This window comes from Suricata suricatta, chromosome 12 (genome assembly GCF_006229205.1).
Source record: "Suricata suricatta isolate VVHF042 chromosome 12, meerkat_22Aug2017_6uvM2_HiC, whole genome shotgun sequence".
In the NCBI taxonomy this organism is placed as follows: domain Eukaryota; kingdom Metazoa; phylum Chordata; class Mammalia; order Carnivora; family Herpestidae; genus Suricata; species Suricata suricatta.
In genome coordinates, this window is record NC_043711.1 from 40,377,502 (window position 1) to 40,392,240 (window position 14,739).

The 14,739-nt window shown below is 35.6% G+C and overlaps 1 pseudogene; it reads right to left on the minus strand.

Moving 5' to 3' along the window:
- Nucleotides 1–9,062: 9,062 nt before the first annotated feature.
- Nucleotides 9,063–14,739, minus strand: part of LOC115274458 — a 9,775-nt pseudogene continuing 4,098 nt past the window's right edge.

Consider the following 14,739-nt stretch of genomic DNA (forward strand, 5'->3'; position numbering starts at 1 on the left):
CTTCCTCCTCAGTGGGTGATGGCTTCCGTCCCGTTTCTGTTTCTTGATTATGAATACCAGTAGATCTTATATGTCATAAGTGGTTCTAAAAAGTGCTTTGAAGAATCCTATAATACTATGACCATGAGTTAGATGCTTTATAAACTTTACCTTTGTGTCTAATGACAACACCAAAGCCAACTACTCAGATCCAATTTTAAAATATGTATTGTATAAGTGTGTGTGTTTATAAATGCATAGAATATGTCCAAAAAGAAACTCATGAGTTAGTTAACTATTGTATTAGCGAGAAGTATTGAGTGGCTATGGAACAGTGGAGGGAAGTACAATTTATTTCATAAGTATTCTTTCTTACCTCATATATTTTGTATCATGAACATATATTACCTATTTAAAATATTTCACTAAAAGGAAGGAGACACTGGCATCCACATTTTACAATTGGGGGAACTAGGTAAGTTATAATTGTATTAAGAGCCTCAACTCTGGTAGAACTGGTATTTGAATAACAGTGTCTGCAACTCTAAAAACTTAATTTTTATCCTGCTGTAAAGTTAATTCTCAAAGTTCTCTGGAAATGGATAGCATTACATACGTTTGACTTACTGTTCAGGAGCCATTCCTGCTTTTCATCAATAATGTGTCCATTAGTGTAGTGATTAAGTTTCTGCTTGCCAGGAGTTTTGTTTGACAGGCTCTACAAAACCCATTAAGCAAGGTAGATTATCATGATCTTCAGTCTGAGTATGGAGTCATCAAGGCATAAAACTTACCACAGCATATGAAGTCATCTAAGAGCTGCTGAGAAGTCTAGTTTGCCAACTTATGCATTTTTATCCTCTTCACCTATCAAAACAAGTAGTAATAGCATTGCCCACCAATATTGATCATATGTGCCTTTTGGGATTAATACTTCCCAGAACAACCCTTCTAAGCCCAGACAACCTCTGGAGACCATTTTTTTTTTCTGACAGTAGTAGATGAAAATCCAAGAATTCAAAAGTAAAATGTCACTATAGGAGAAAGTTACCCAAAGCTTATAAACTGCTTTTGCACCAAAAATCCATGCATTTGCTTTGCCCAGGCACACATTAGGAGGTAAGGAATAGTTGTGAAATAAACTAAATTTAAGAGAAGGGCAGTGAGTTACCCTTCTGAGAACATTTGCACTGCTATGGAGCAAGCATTTATAAAGTCGGTTATCCTTAGTAGTTGCTGATTGTTTTTCAAGAGGAGCTGCTACCAACACTTGAAGTTCTCCCTTGGACACCACATTGGTTTTGGGAATTTTGTTGTTGTTTGCTTTAATGTGTTTTTTTTTTTTTTATGGAGAAGAGAGCATGATACTATGGAAAAAAAATCCATAGATGGGGGATTAATCCCCTGGGATTTAAGTCCTTATTCTCCATTAGATTGCTGTGTGACGCTCATCAAATCTCTTTTCTGTAGATGTCAGTTTCTCAGGTCTAAAAAGAGTCAGGCAATATTTTCTATAAGGCTTTTTCTTTCCCAAGTATGATAGTTTCATTTTTTTTTTACCCAGGATATGGTAACTAAAGAGCACACTTTCACCTGAGATAGTCCTAATAAAATCATCAAATTATTCACATTTTCTTTAGTGGGATTGTACTTATTTCTTTCCCTGCTTTGTATGTTTCCTCCCTTTCCCTGTTTCTTCCTAGATATCTACTCTACAGTGAAGCCTGTTTATACCAGACAGCGTAATAGAAAGAGTATCAGATTTGGACTTAGTCAGCAGCTGGTTTTAGTTCTTGCTTTTCCGTGAGTTGTATGATCTTGAAAGGGTCACTCAAATTTATTAGAGTGGTGTGGTGACCTAAATCATCTTGGTAATTCCTTCAGAGCTGAAAAAAAAACCTCTTCTGAGTCCTGCTAAAGTCGCAGGGTATGATGTTGCTTTTCTTAAATTCCTTACTCAAGCCTGGGTCATTTTACAGAGTGTATGTTTTTCTTTCTTTTCTTTTTAAATGTATTTGTTTTGAGAGAGAGCTAAAGTGGGGAAGAGGAGAAGAGGGAAAGAAAGAGAATCCCAAGCAGGCCCCACATTCAGTGTGGAGCCCAATGCAGGCTTAATCCCATGACCTGCACCAAAATCTAGAGTCACACACTTAACCAACTGAGCCACCCATGTGCACCAGAGTGCATGTTTTTCTCTCTTGATTTCAATTTGTGTCAAATAGTAAAGAAAAGAAACCCACCCCACAGTTCCACTACTCTGATAGGTTAACTGTTTGCATTATCCCATGGATTTGGGGTTTGGTTGGGCTAGGAATTTAATTCACTGTAATACTTTGGGGGAGAATAAATTTTTGTTCAGGGCTTCCTGCATACCTCTGTCAATCACTGTATAGACATCTAGTATGTTGTTAGAACCATCTGTTTTGTGTTAAAATGTGAGCCTTTCTCTGGAGGTGCTACTTACAAGATCACTGTAGAGATAGAATAACAGCTTTCAAAAGTTTTTAACTTATATCCACAATAAGAAATACATAATGATGTATGAATACATACTGCTGAAAGAAACACACTGCTGAAATATCTTTAAAAGCAGTCATTATCTTTATTACATGCAATACAATCTAATATTTTTTATTCTATTTTATTTCTTTTTAAAATTCACATAAATCATGACCTACTAAACTGTTTTCACAGTCCTCTAATGGGTCTTGACCTGCTGTTTTAAAAAACAGTCACTGCCAATCTACCATTTAGTCAGGATGCCCTAGGGTTTCAAAAACATCTTGGCTCAGCTTTCAGCCAAGAAGTAAATAGTATCTGTTAAATAATGTGCACTGGGTTGAATATGGTACAGTGAAGACCTTCTTAAACAGTAGTGTCATCTCACATGCACACATAAGCAGTATTAGAGCCCTGGAGGATCTTATTAGGGTTGTCATTCTGGTCTACGATACTGATCTATGTTTCCAAGTTTTTCTTGTTAGAAGAATTTCACATTATGTGACAAGTAACGTTGCCACCATGGAAGAGCTCTGCTACCTAAGTGGCTTGAGGCACAGCAGGCATACGGTCCCATGTTATGGCAGCTGCCGGGAGAAACACATGTAGCGTTGGTCCAGAAGAGGAAAAGCCTGGCGCTCTGACATCTAGGTGGGATACAAATGGGTGTCACTACCCAGTGGTGAAACAAAGCAGCTGGAAGAAGGTCTTTTGTGCATTCCTTTTGGCATGCATGCTCATCACCTTGAAGTTTTCATTTGGCTTCTAGAAATCAGCCATCTCCTGATATTTCGCTTAAGCCTGAAATCCTCCCCTTTTCAGTACATGTGAATTAGTCTCATGCCTCTGAGGTCAAGTTTTCAGAGACTGAAGAAATCTCTTTGGACAGGTTGATGTTTTCAAAAATGAAGTAGAGAATCAAGGATAAGTACAGTGATTCTCAAACTGTAGAAGTGCAGCAATTTATGAAAAGATGCTTGACATCTTTAGTCACTCGGGAAATGTAAATCAACACTACAATGGAAAACCACTTCAGACCCACTAATATAGCTGGAGTCAAAAAGTCAGATAGTAAGTGTTGATGAGGATGTGCAGAAATCAAAACCCCGACAGGGAGAATATACAATGCCACTTCAGAAAGCAGTCTGTAAATTTCCCAGAGGATTAAACATATAATTATACTATGACCCGATAATTCCGTTCTTAGATATTTGCACAGGAAAAATGAAAATAAATGTCCATTCACTCACACAAAAAAACTTTTACAGAAATGCTCATAGCAACCTCTTTTTTATTTTTTTATGTTTTATTTTTATTTTTGAGAGAGAAAGAGAGAGAGACAGTATGAGCAGGGGAGGGTCAGAGAGAGAGGAAGACAGAGAATCCAAAGACAGGCCCCAGGCTCTGAGCTAGCTGTCAGCACAGAGCCCAACGCAGGGCTCAAACCCATGAATCATGAGATCATGACCTGAACTGAAGCTGGATGTTCAACCAACTGAACCACCCAGGCGCCCCTTATAGCAACTTTATTAGTAGAAGCAGCCAGATGTCAATCAACTAATGAATGGATGAACAAAATGTGGTCCATCCATACAATGTATGTTATTCAGCCTTAAAAAGAAATACATTCTGATACATGTTATAACATGAACTTCAGGAACATTATGCTAAGTGAAAGAAGCCAGGTACAAAAGACCACACACTGTGTTGTTCCATTTATATAAAGTAGACAAATTGACAGAGACAGGAAGTAGATCAGCAGTTGGGAAGTGGGGGTAGAGGGAACAATGAGTGACTGAATTGGTATAGATTGACTTTTTGGAATGATAAAATGTTCTAAAATTGGATAGTGGTAGTGGTTGTACACCCTATAAATAAAACCACTGAACATTACACTTTATGATACATAAATTATATTTCAAACTTGCTTTTAAATTTGCATATTTTATTAGTAAAACTGAGCATATTTTATATACATATTAGACATTTATTATTGTTTTGTTGTTTATTTTTTAGAGAGACAGAGTGTGAGTGGGAGAGAGGCAGAGAAAGAGGCAGACGTAGAATCAGAAGCAGGCTCCAGGCTCTGAACTGTCAGTGTAGAGCCAGATGCAGGACAACAAGATGGTGACCTGAGCTGAAGTCCGATGCTTTAACTGAGCCACTTGGGCACCCTTATATATATTAGATGATTAGATTTCTTCAGGGATTTTTATTTCTGTTCCTACTCATTGCCCATTTCTTTTCTAATTTTAAATCTTATTTATTATTGTGATAAAATATTAATAACATAAAATTTACCATCTTAATCATTTTTAAGTGTATAGTTCTATGGCATCAAGTACATTTATATTGTTTTGCAATGATCAGCATTGTCTCCAAAGCTTTCTAAACTAAACCTCCATGCCTATTAAGTAATAATTCCCCATTCCCTGCTCTCCAGTCCCTGGCAACCACCATTTCACTTTCTGTATGTATGAATTTGATGACTGTAGGTACCTTATATAAGTTCAATTGTATAGTATTTGCCCTTTTGTGACTGGCTTATTTTTACTTAGTATAATGTCTCCAAGGTTCATTTTTGTTGTAGCCTTTATCAGTTTTATTCCCCTTTTAAGGTTGAATAACATTTCATTGTATGTATATACTACCTTTGTTTATTCTTTCATCTGTCAGTAGACACTTGATTGCTTCTGTCTTTTGGCTATTATGAAGAATAATAATTTCAATTATTGCTAGATAATTGAATTGTTAGATATGATAATTTGGTTATAATACCTTTTTTGAGGAACTATCTGTTTTCCGTTGCAACTATATCATTTTACATTCCCAGTAGCACTATACAAGAAAGAATTCTAATTCTCTACATCCTTACCAAAACTTGTTTGCTTATTTTTCCATAATAATCATTGTAATGAGTATGAGGTGGTATCTCATAATTTTGATTTACATTTCCCTGACAACTAGTGTGGTGTTGACTGTGACTGTGGTGTTGTGTGAATATTGGTGATTTGTTTCTCTTTACTTGAGAAGTGTCTATTCAACACTTTTGCCCATTTTTCAGTTGAGTTATGAGATGAAAAAGTTCTGGAGATTATTGCATGACATTGTGAATATTTGCAACCCTATAAAACTTTATACTTAAAATTACTTAAGTGTTAGGTTATATGACATGAGTATTTTACCATAAGTTTTTTAAAAAAAGGAATAATAAAGATTATTAAAGTAGACGATCTCACAAGGCATTGAAGTGGGGAACAAAGAGAAAACAAATAACAATATGGTAGATTTTAAACTCAATTATATCAGTAATGACACTAAATGTAACTGGACTATATAACCTGAGGCAAAGATTTTCAGACTGAATATAAAAGCGTGACCCAACTACAGGAAGCACACTTTAATTAAAAAAAAAATGTATGAGAAGTAAAATAAAGGAAAAAGACATACCTAAAATTAAATACCATATAAAGAGAAATATTAAAGATTAGAACATAAACATGATATGGAAAAGAAAAAATCAATTCAAAGTAAAAAAAAAAAAAAAGATGTAAGATGTACCACTCAGCAAAACAAAACTGGAGTGTCTATGTTAATACAAGGTAAAGTCGATTTAAGACCAAAGTGGCTCAGTTGGTTAAGTGCCCTACTTTTGGTGTAGGCTCAGATCAGGATTTCCTAGTATGTGAGTTTAAGCCCCACATCATGCTTCTAGCTAACAGTGCAGAGCCTGCTTGGGATTCTGTCTTTCCCTCTCTCTGCCCCTCCCCTACTCATGCACACCCTTTATCTTTCTCTCTCTCAAAATAAATTAACTTAAAAAAAAAAAAAAGAATGTTCGAAGGGACAAAGTGGAATGTGTCATAATGATAAAGATGATTGTTATGTTGTGAAGACGTAGCAATCTCAGATATTTGTGCCTCTAAAAACAGAGCTTCAGAATACATTAATCAAGTATTCATGAATAGAGCTGCAAGAAAAATAGACACGTTTATAACTTTGGCCATAGAACAAGTCTCAGTTAATTTAAAAGGATTCTGTGAACACAGTAGAAATACATTACACCTAAATAGAAAAATGTCTCCAGAAGATCCCTGAATATTTTAAAATTTAATAATATTTCTAAATACCACATTGGTCAAAGAAAAAATCAAACAGAAAATTACAAGTTATTTTGAACTAAATAAGAAAAACATTATCAATGTTTGGGATGTGGCTAAAGAAATACTCAGAGGAAAACTTACAGCACTAAAATATCTATATTAGGGTTTTTAAATGTCCCTAAATTAATGACTGACTTCTGTTAGAATTTAGAAAAAGAGTAAATCAAACCCAGTATAAAGAGAAGAGAAATAATAAAGATCAGATCATCAATAAATGACAAGAAAACAGAAAAATGTTCAAAAGAATCAATGTAACCAAAAACTAATTCTTTGTGATCAATGAAATGGATATATATGAAGCCAGGTTGATATATAGAAAAAGAGAGGACAAGAATTACCATTATCAGGAATGAGAGAGGTGATGTTGGAGATTCTTGCAGACATTAAAAAGGATAATAAGGAAATATTATTAGTAACTTTATAATAATATATTCTATAAGGAAGATAAAATGGATAAATTTTGAAGTACACAAAGTCCCAATGTTCACACAGAAATAAATAACCTAGGTATTTCTATTAAAATATTAGAATTTACAATTAAAAATATGCCCATAAAGTTTCTGGTCCATTTGACTTATCTGGTAAATTCCACCAAAGAAAGAAGAAATATAGCCAATCATACTTAAAAAAACTTTTTGAGTATAATTGACACACAATATTACACTAATTTCACATGTACAACATAGTGATTTGACAAGTTTATACATTATGCCATTTTCACCACAAGTGTATCTACCATCTGTCCCCATAAATCACTATTACAGTATCATTGACTATATTCCTTATGCTGTGCCTTTTATTCCCATGATTTTTTCATTCTTTAACTGGAAGCCTGTATCTCTCACTTCCCTTCCCCCATTTAAAAGCAAAAAATATATAATCATACACAAACTTTTCAATAATAATGAATAGGAAGAAATACCTTGTGACTCATTTTATTTGCTGAACATTAATAGCCCAACCAGACAAAAACATTACAAGAACACTGAATAACAACTTACTTTATGAATATAACTGCAAAAATTCTAAACAAAACAATTCCAAAGCTTTTCAACAGGTTTTTGGACACATGCTTTTGTTTCTCTTGGAGAAATTCTTAGTTGTATTTTGTGGGTTGTATTGTAGGTGTATATTCAACTTATTAAGAAATTTCCAAACAGGGGTACCTGAGTGGCTCAGTCGGTTAAGCATCCAGCTTCGGCTCAGGGCATGATCTCACGGTTCATGGGTTCAAGCCCCGCGGCGGGCTCTGTGCGGACAGCCAGCTCAGAGCCTGAAGCCTGCTTTGGATTCTGTTGTCTCCTCCTCTCTTTGACCCTCCCCTGTTCACACTCTCTCTGTCTCTCAAAAATAAATAAAAAACATTTAAAAGTTAAAAAAAAGAAAAGAAATTTCCAAGCAAAATGGTTTAGTTTCAAAATAACCATGTGGAGTAAAATAAATCGGAGAAAAAATAAATACATATATGGTATAATTCCATTTATATAAGTTGCTAGAAAATCCAAACTGATGCACAGTAAACAAAAGCATATTGGAGGATATAAAAAAGAGTAATAGATCATAAAGAGGTACAAAATTTGTTTTTTTTAAATACATTCACTATCTCAATTGTGGTAATTATTTGACAGGTATAGATATATGTGAAAATTTATCAGTTGCACATTTTAAATATGTGAAATTTATTTTAATTCAGCTATATCTCAATATTAAGTGTTAAAATGCAGTGGATAAAATGTTTGCTTTCACAAAAGCAATACAAGTGATTAAACATATAAAGCAAATATTGCAATAAATGCACAATGCAAAAATTACAAAGGATATACAATGATTTAAATTAATTTAAAAAATATGGTATGCTTCTTCATGTGAATACTCAATATTTTTTAAATTTAAATTTTTCTCTGATTCAATTTATAAATTCAAAGCAATCACACTCAGTCTTCTCTTTTTTCAGTGGTGTTGGAAGCTTGACAAATTGCTCCTTTTTTAAAAATCTTTTTTAAAATTTATTTTGAGAGAGAGGCAGAGAGAGAAAGGAGAGACAGTATCTAAGCAGGCTCCACACTGTCAGCACAGAGCCTGATGTGGGGGCTCAAACTCACTAACTGTGAGATAATGACCTGAGCCAAAATCCACAGTCGGACACTTAATCGACTAAGTTACCCAGGCTCTCCTATAATTGCTTTTTAAAAAATTATTCAGATGTATAAACATCTAAATGCTAAACAGACTAAAAAATAAACTTGGGCTCTTTTAATGTTTTTCTTTGTTTGTTTTTTTGTTTTTTGTTTTTTTTTTTACAATAGAATAAATAGTTCTCTTGAATGCTGCAGATACGTAAGACTGTTTGGCAGTATTCGGAAACCATCGCAGTAATGGTGTCTTCCTAGCTAGTGAGTAGTGTTCAGTAATTGTAAAGAGTTACTTGTGTGAAACTGCTGTCAAACCAGCAAGACCACATTTACGTATGCATCCATCGTTTTTAGGATTGTTGGTAATCTTGGGCATATTTTCCCCAAATAACCTTGCCTCCTTGTGTCACGAGGCCCAGCTCTCTCATGTTCACCTCAATGACAGTACCTTTGGTAATAACACCCAAAGATGTATATAGTAGGATGAGGGATTCTTTTTTACACCAAGTATTGTCAGACAAAAGGTGGCTGTCAATTCAGGACGTGTTACATGGGCCATTTTGAAACGCAAGCCCATTGGCCTAATGAATCTTTCCTATTTAGGTGGTTTTCGAGTAAAGCCATCTCCGACAAAGCAGACGTTAGTAACATCCTCTTCCACGCTTTCTTCTCTCCTTCCTCTTCGAATAATTTTTAGTACTTCTCTTTCTCCCTGGGCACGAACTTCAGACAAAGGGTCTTCCGATTTTCCTGCTTTCTCTCTGTTTTTGTTTAATCATATTGGAAAGTACTTTAGCTCAGGACTGTCCCTCCCTGTCCAGGAGATATGCAGGTACTGCTCCTTGTGAAGTCTTTTCATCATTCTCTTGCTGGGTGTTTCCTCTTTTCATGCATCTTGATAGTCTTTTTCATGTGTATTTTCCCAGCATGGTAGAGCTTAGCTTTCAGACCAGTCATCTTTTTTTGCCTTATTTGAATGTTCCTGGGCCTCTTGACCTTCCTTCTTTCTCTTTCTCTCGTGATAGTCCAAATGATAGCCGTGGCACTTCCCATGCAACTCAGTATATTTGTTTTGTGGCACGGTGACCGCACGGAGCTGCCGGGTGCAGCTGCCTAGGCGCAGAGAAGCTCTCAATTTTGGGGTCTCACAGACCAATGAGCTTACTCCATGCAACCCGCAACAGGAAAGAGTGAAAAATTGATTTCAAATTACATCTGGAAAAGAAAATTTCAAATTTTACCTGAGAGAGTTTTGAAGGAGAATACTGAAGGGAAAGCATGCCTTCTCACTTACCAAAACATATTTCACTCTACAGCAAAACAAAACAAAAATCTATAGAAACACAATTCACTCTAGAGTGATCAAGACAATATGGTATAAAAATAGAAACTGAAGAGAGGCCCATATTAATCTGAGAGTTCAGTATGCCATATTTAAGATGGCTTTTTTAAAAATGGCTATTGAGATGTTGTTTTGCACATAATGCCCAATTCTTTTTCAAAGTGGTTATTCCAATTTGTATGCACCAGAAATACTATATAAGTGCTCTGGTTAATACTCAACCACACAAAAACGTGATCTGTCATTGTGGTTTTAATTTTCATTTCTGAGATTACTAATCAGGTTGGGCATTTTTTATTGGTGTTTTAGATTTCTTTTTATGAAGTATCTATTAAGGCTTTTCCTCAATTTTTTGGTTATTCCTTGTAGCGTGTAGGCATTCTCTGTATTTTTATTTTTAAACTGATTAATTCTTCGCCTTTTGTAAGTCTTGAAAAGTATCATCTTCCAGTGTGTAATTCTCATTTCACTTTTTTTACATTAATGTTGATGGTCAGACCTCAGAAGATTTGATAGATAAATGTATTTTGTTAATCTTTTCCTTTGAAGTTTGCACTTTTGTGTTTTAACAAATTCCTACCTTTCTGAAGGTCATAAAGATACTGTCATAAAATATTGTACTTTTAATTTTTTAATCACAGATTTAATATTATATATATTCCTGAGGTAAGGGTCTAATTTGTTGTTTTTTCCCCCCCATAGAACTAATCCTTTGTCCTAGCATCGTTTTTAAAAATTGTATTCAAATTATTTAAAGTAAAGGAAAAAACTGATAAACTGGTTCATCCATTTCCCCCACCCACACCTCTGGCAAGCACTAGTCCGTTCTTTTTATCTCTGAGACTTTTATTTTTTGATTCCACATATAAAAGCGATAACATAATATTTATCTTTCTCTATTATTTCACATAGTGTAATGCCCTCGAGATCATCCATGTTGTCACAAATGGCAAGATTTCATTCCTCCTTATGGCTAAATATTTCACTTTGTGTGTGTCTGTGTGTGTATATACCTTTATGTATACAAATAAATGTGTGTGTAAGTATCTCACATCCTGTTTATCCATTCACACATCAGTGGACACTTAGGTTGTTTGCATATGTTGGCTACTGTGAATAATGTTGCAATGAATGTGGGAATGCATAGATCTTTTTGAGTTAGTGTTTCCATTTTCTTTGGGAAAATAGTAGTGAAATTCCTGGATTGGAAGGTATTCCTATTCTTCATTTTTTGGAGGAAACTTCATACTGTTTTCCAGTGTGGTTGCACCAATTTACATTCCCACCAGCTGTGCACAAATGTTCCCTTTTCTCCACATCTGGAGCACTTAGTTCTGGGCATGGAATTGGAAGTATGTGGTTTAAAGAGCTTTTAGTTTTCACTTAACAACTTTCAGTACTGTTTGGGATTGTATAATAAATACAGATTACATTAAAGAAAATCTAAATATATGCACCCACATAGACATATTAGCGGATGTTAAAAAGGGTAATGTGAGGGGCACCTGGGTGGCTCAGTCAGTTGGGCGTCCGGCTTCGGCTCAGGTCATGATCTCACAGTTTGTGGGTTTGAGCCCCTTTTCAGGTTGTGTGCTGACAGGTAGCTCAGAGCCTGGAGCCTGCTTCAGATTTTGTCTCCCTCTCTCTCTGACCCTCCCCTGCTCAAGCTGTCTGTCTGTCTGTCTCTATCTCTCTCTCTCAAAAATAAAAATAAAACATTAAAAAAAAGAAAAAGGGTAATGTGGACCTACACACACTGCCCTCCAAAGATTTACAAGGTACATTATTGAATGACAGAAGCAAGTCACAAAATTGTGAATGTACTTCAGTACAATGTATGAAGGAAGAAACTATGTGTGCATGCGTGCATATGTGCATAGTGTTATAATTTCTTTAAACACATATAAAAATGCTGCAGGAGACAGGTGTAGAAATTCTTTGAGGAAAGTGACAAATTTTTCTTTTCTTTTGTTGGATTATTTGAAATTTTCATGCTGATTGTATTTTACTTTTGAAAGTAAAACTGAATTGAGAAAAATAAATCAGTAGACAAAGTGTATGACTCAATACTGAATTTTGGGATAAACTGGCCTACATTTAGAAAAGCAAGCTTAATTACTACCTCACACCATACAGAATGATAAATTCCTCTTGGAATATTCATTGAGCACTTATGCTCTGCCAGGCACTCTGTGAGGATTTTTCTATTACTCATTAACTCTCACAACTAAGGAATGTGCACAGGTGTACATTCCATTTTATGAGATGTGCGAAAGGTTACTCACAGCAGATGTGAGCTTTACATGCACATCCTCCTTTCTCCTCCTCCTGGCCTACATAGGTGTTGGATTGCATCTTTCTTTTTTTTTTTTTTAGAGTAGGGCAGATATAGGGTAGCCTCTTTAAACTTTTTTTTTAATGTTTTATTTATTTTTGATACAGAGAGACACACAGCATGAGAGGGGGAGGGACAGAGAGAGAAGGAGACACAACGCAGGAAACGGGCTCCAGGCTCTGAGCTAGCCACCAGCACAGAGCCCAACGCGGGGCTCGAACCCACAAATGTGATATCTGACCTGAGCCGAAGTCGGAGGCTCAACCAACTGAGCCACTCAGGTGCCCTGGATTGCATCTTTCTTAAACATGTAAGAAAAGTATAAGGCAGTTTTGGATGAAATATAATGCATCTGTTGATTTTAAAAAATGACCTAGGGTGAAAAATTTAAACTTCCTTAGAAAAGAGAGAAATAATGTTCATACTGTTTTTCCTCATATTGTTGCTTCACCGTTGGAGTGCAATGTATTTCAAGTACTCTGGGATTCAGTGACAGAAGATTCCGATTAACATAATCTCTAAGTGGGAGATCTAAATTTGACTCTGACATTGAAGCCTTCAATCATGGTGTTATGACATGAAATCAGAATGCAAGTTCATGCAGTGTTCTGCAAATAATCCTATAAGTATATCCTGTAGGCTCTTTGAAACTATGATCGTTTTCTCGTGTGGTGACTAGTACGAGCCAGCGTACCGAATTCATTTTCTTTTTTATTATAAAAGTAACATGTGTCCATAGTTAGGTGTTTTGATAAGTATGATTATTATCAACTTCCAAAGTACAGGGATTTACTTTTTAATATTTTTCCCACTAATTAAGAATCTAGAATGGCAGGGGCCATGCCTACTTATCATAACTTCTACAGTAGACATAAGAGTAATTTTTCAATAAATACTTCAAATAGATAAATTAAATGACGCTTTTGCTTTGTTTTCTACCCTGGATATACACCAATCATAACACGTTCCATAGGAAATAGTTGGATTAAACCTGTAATGTCTTTTTTATCTTGATGGTATTCTTTAGTCCTCTTCTTAAACAGTTAACACCAGAAACTAATCTAGTTTCTCTGCTAATGGTATAGTTAATACTTTTCTCATCAAATAATTCTGAGACTTGTGTATCCAATTAAGAGATAACAGGATGTAATGAAAACAAAACTATGAATCTAAAGATGGGATCATTTCTATAAATCTTGCCAACTAACCAAGTGACCTCAGTAGTAATACTAATAATTGATGAGAGCCAGGTTTGTATTTTATTCACAATCTACCCAACACTAGTACATAGAGGCAAATTGGCAATTTTTTAGTGATTTAAATTAAAAACCAATTGTACCTTATATTTCCTGTACAAAAGTGGATGCAGTTCTTCATCCCATACCTAAGTCACCAAAGATGTGATAGTTCTATCAGATAACCACTGAGTGAAAGTCCTTTGAAAAGAGATGAAAAGAGATGTAAGAATGTATCTAAGCAGACTGGGGCCTTTTCTAGCTACATCCCCCCCCCCCCCCCGGCCAAAGGGCCCGCATGTCTATAGGGTACCGAAAGCTGTGCCCCAGAATGTAGGAGTATCTTCCTGTGGCTTTCATATATTGCTTTGCATTCTGAGTCCCTTGTATTCAGATCTTGTGACCTACTTTTTTTTAATGAAGTCTACATCTCCTTCCCCCAGGCCTTTGGATTTAAAAAGCATTTGCCTAATTCTTAGATATTGGGTATAAGTTTTGTTCCAGTCCCCTCCCTGCATCCCCCACCACATAGAACAGTTTTTCTCTGACAGCTCCCTGCCTCTTGCTCCCTTCCTCCTTATCCTGTCTTTTATTATACTTGCACCTACTCTAAGCTCCTAGCAGCCCAGCACCCCATGCTCCCACAAAATATAATAAATTGTTACTCAACTGGGTCCCACACCAAACCTCTGAAGTGTAATATCTCAAATCTCTTTCTTAGTGAGGACACAAGCAACAAAGAATGATGCTAAAGAATTCCCTTGGGCCTGTCTTCCATTGCTTATCTAGCAACTCTAGATACTCAGCTAACACAAATGAAAACTTGCAGAGCATCCTGGTGTTTAAACATGGTAACCATTAAAAGCTAACCTTAAACTTGAGCATGGACTCCAAGGGTAGGACACAAAACATGTAATGCTTTTAGAACTCCTCTTTTTCTGGCATTGTTATATCTTCACTGCTAAATGATTACCTAATTCTTGAAATGATATATTCAGGATTCCAATCTTCTCTCCTAGGTAGTCAAGTACCTTCTTTTAATGTTAAGATTAAA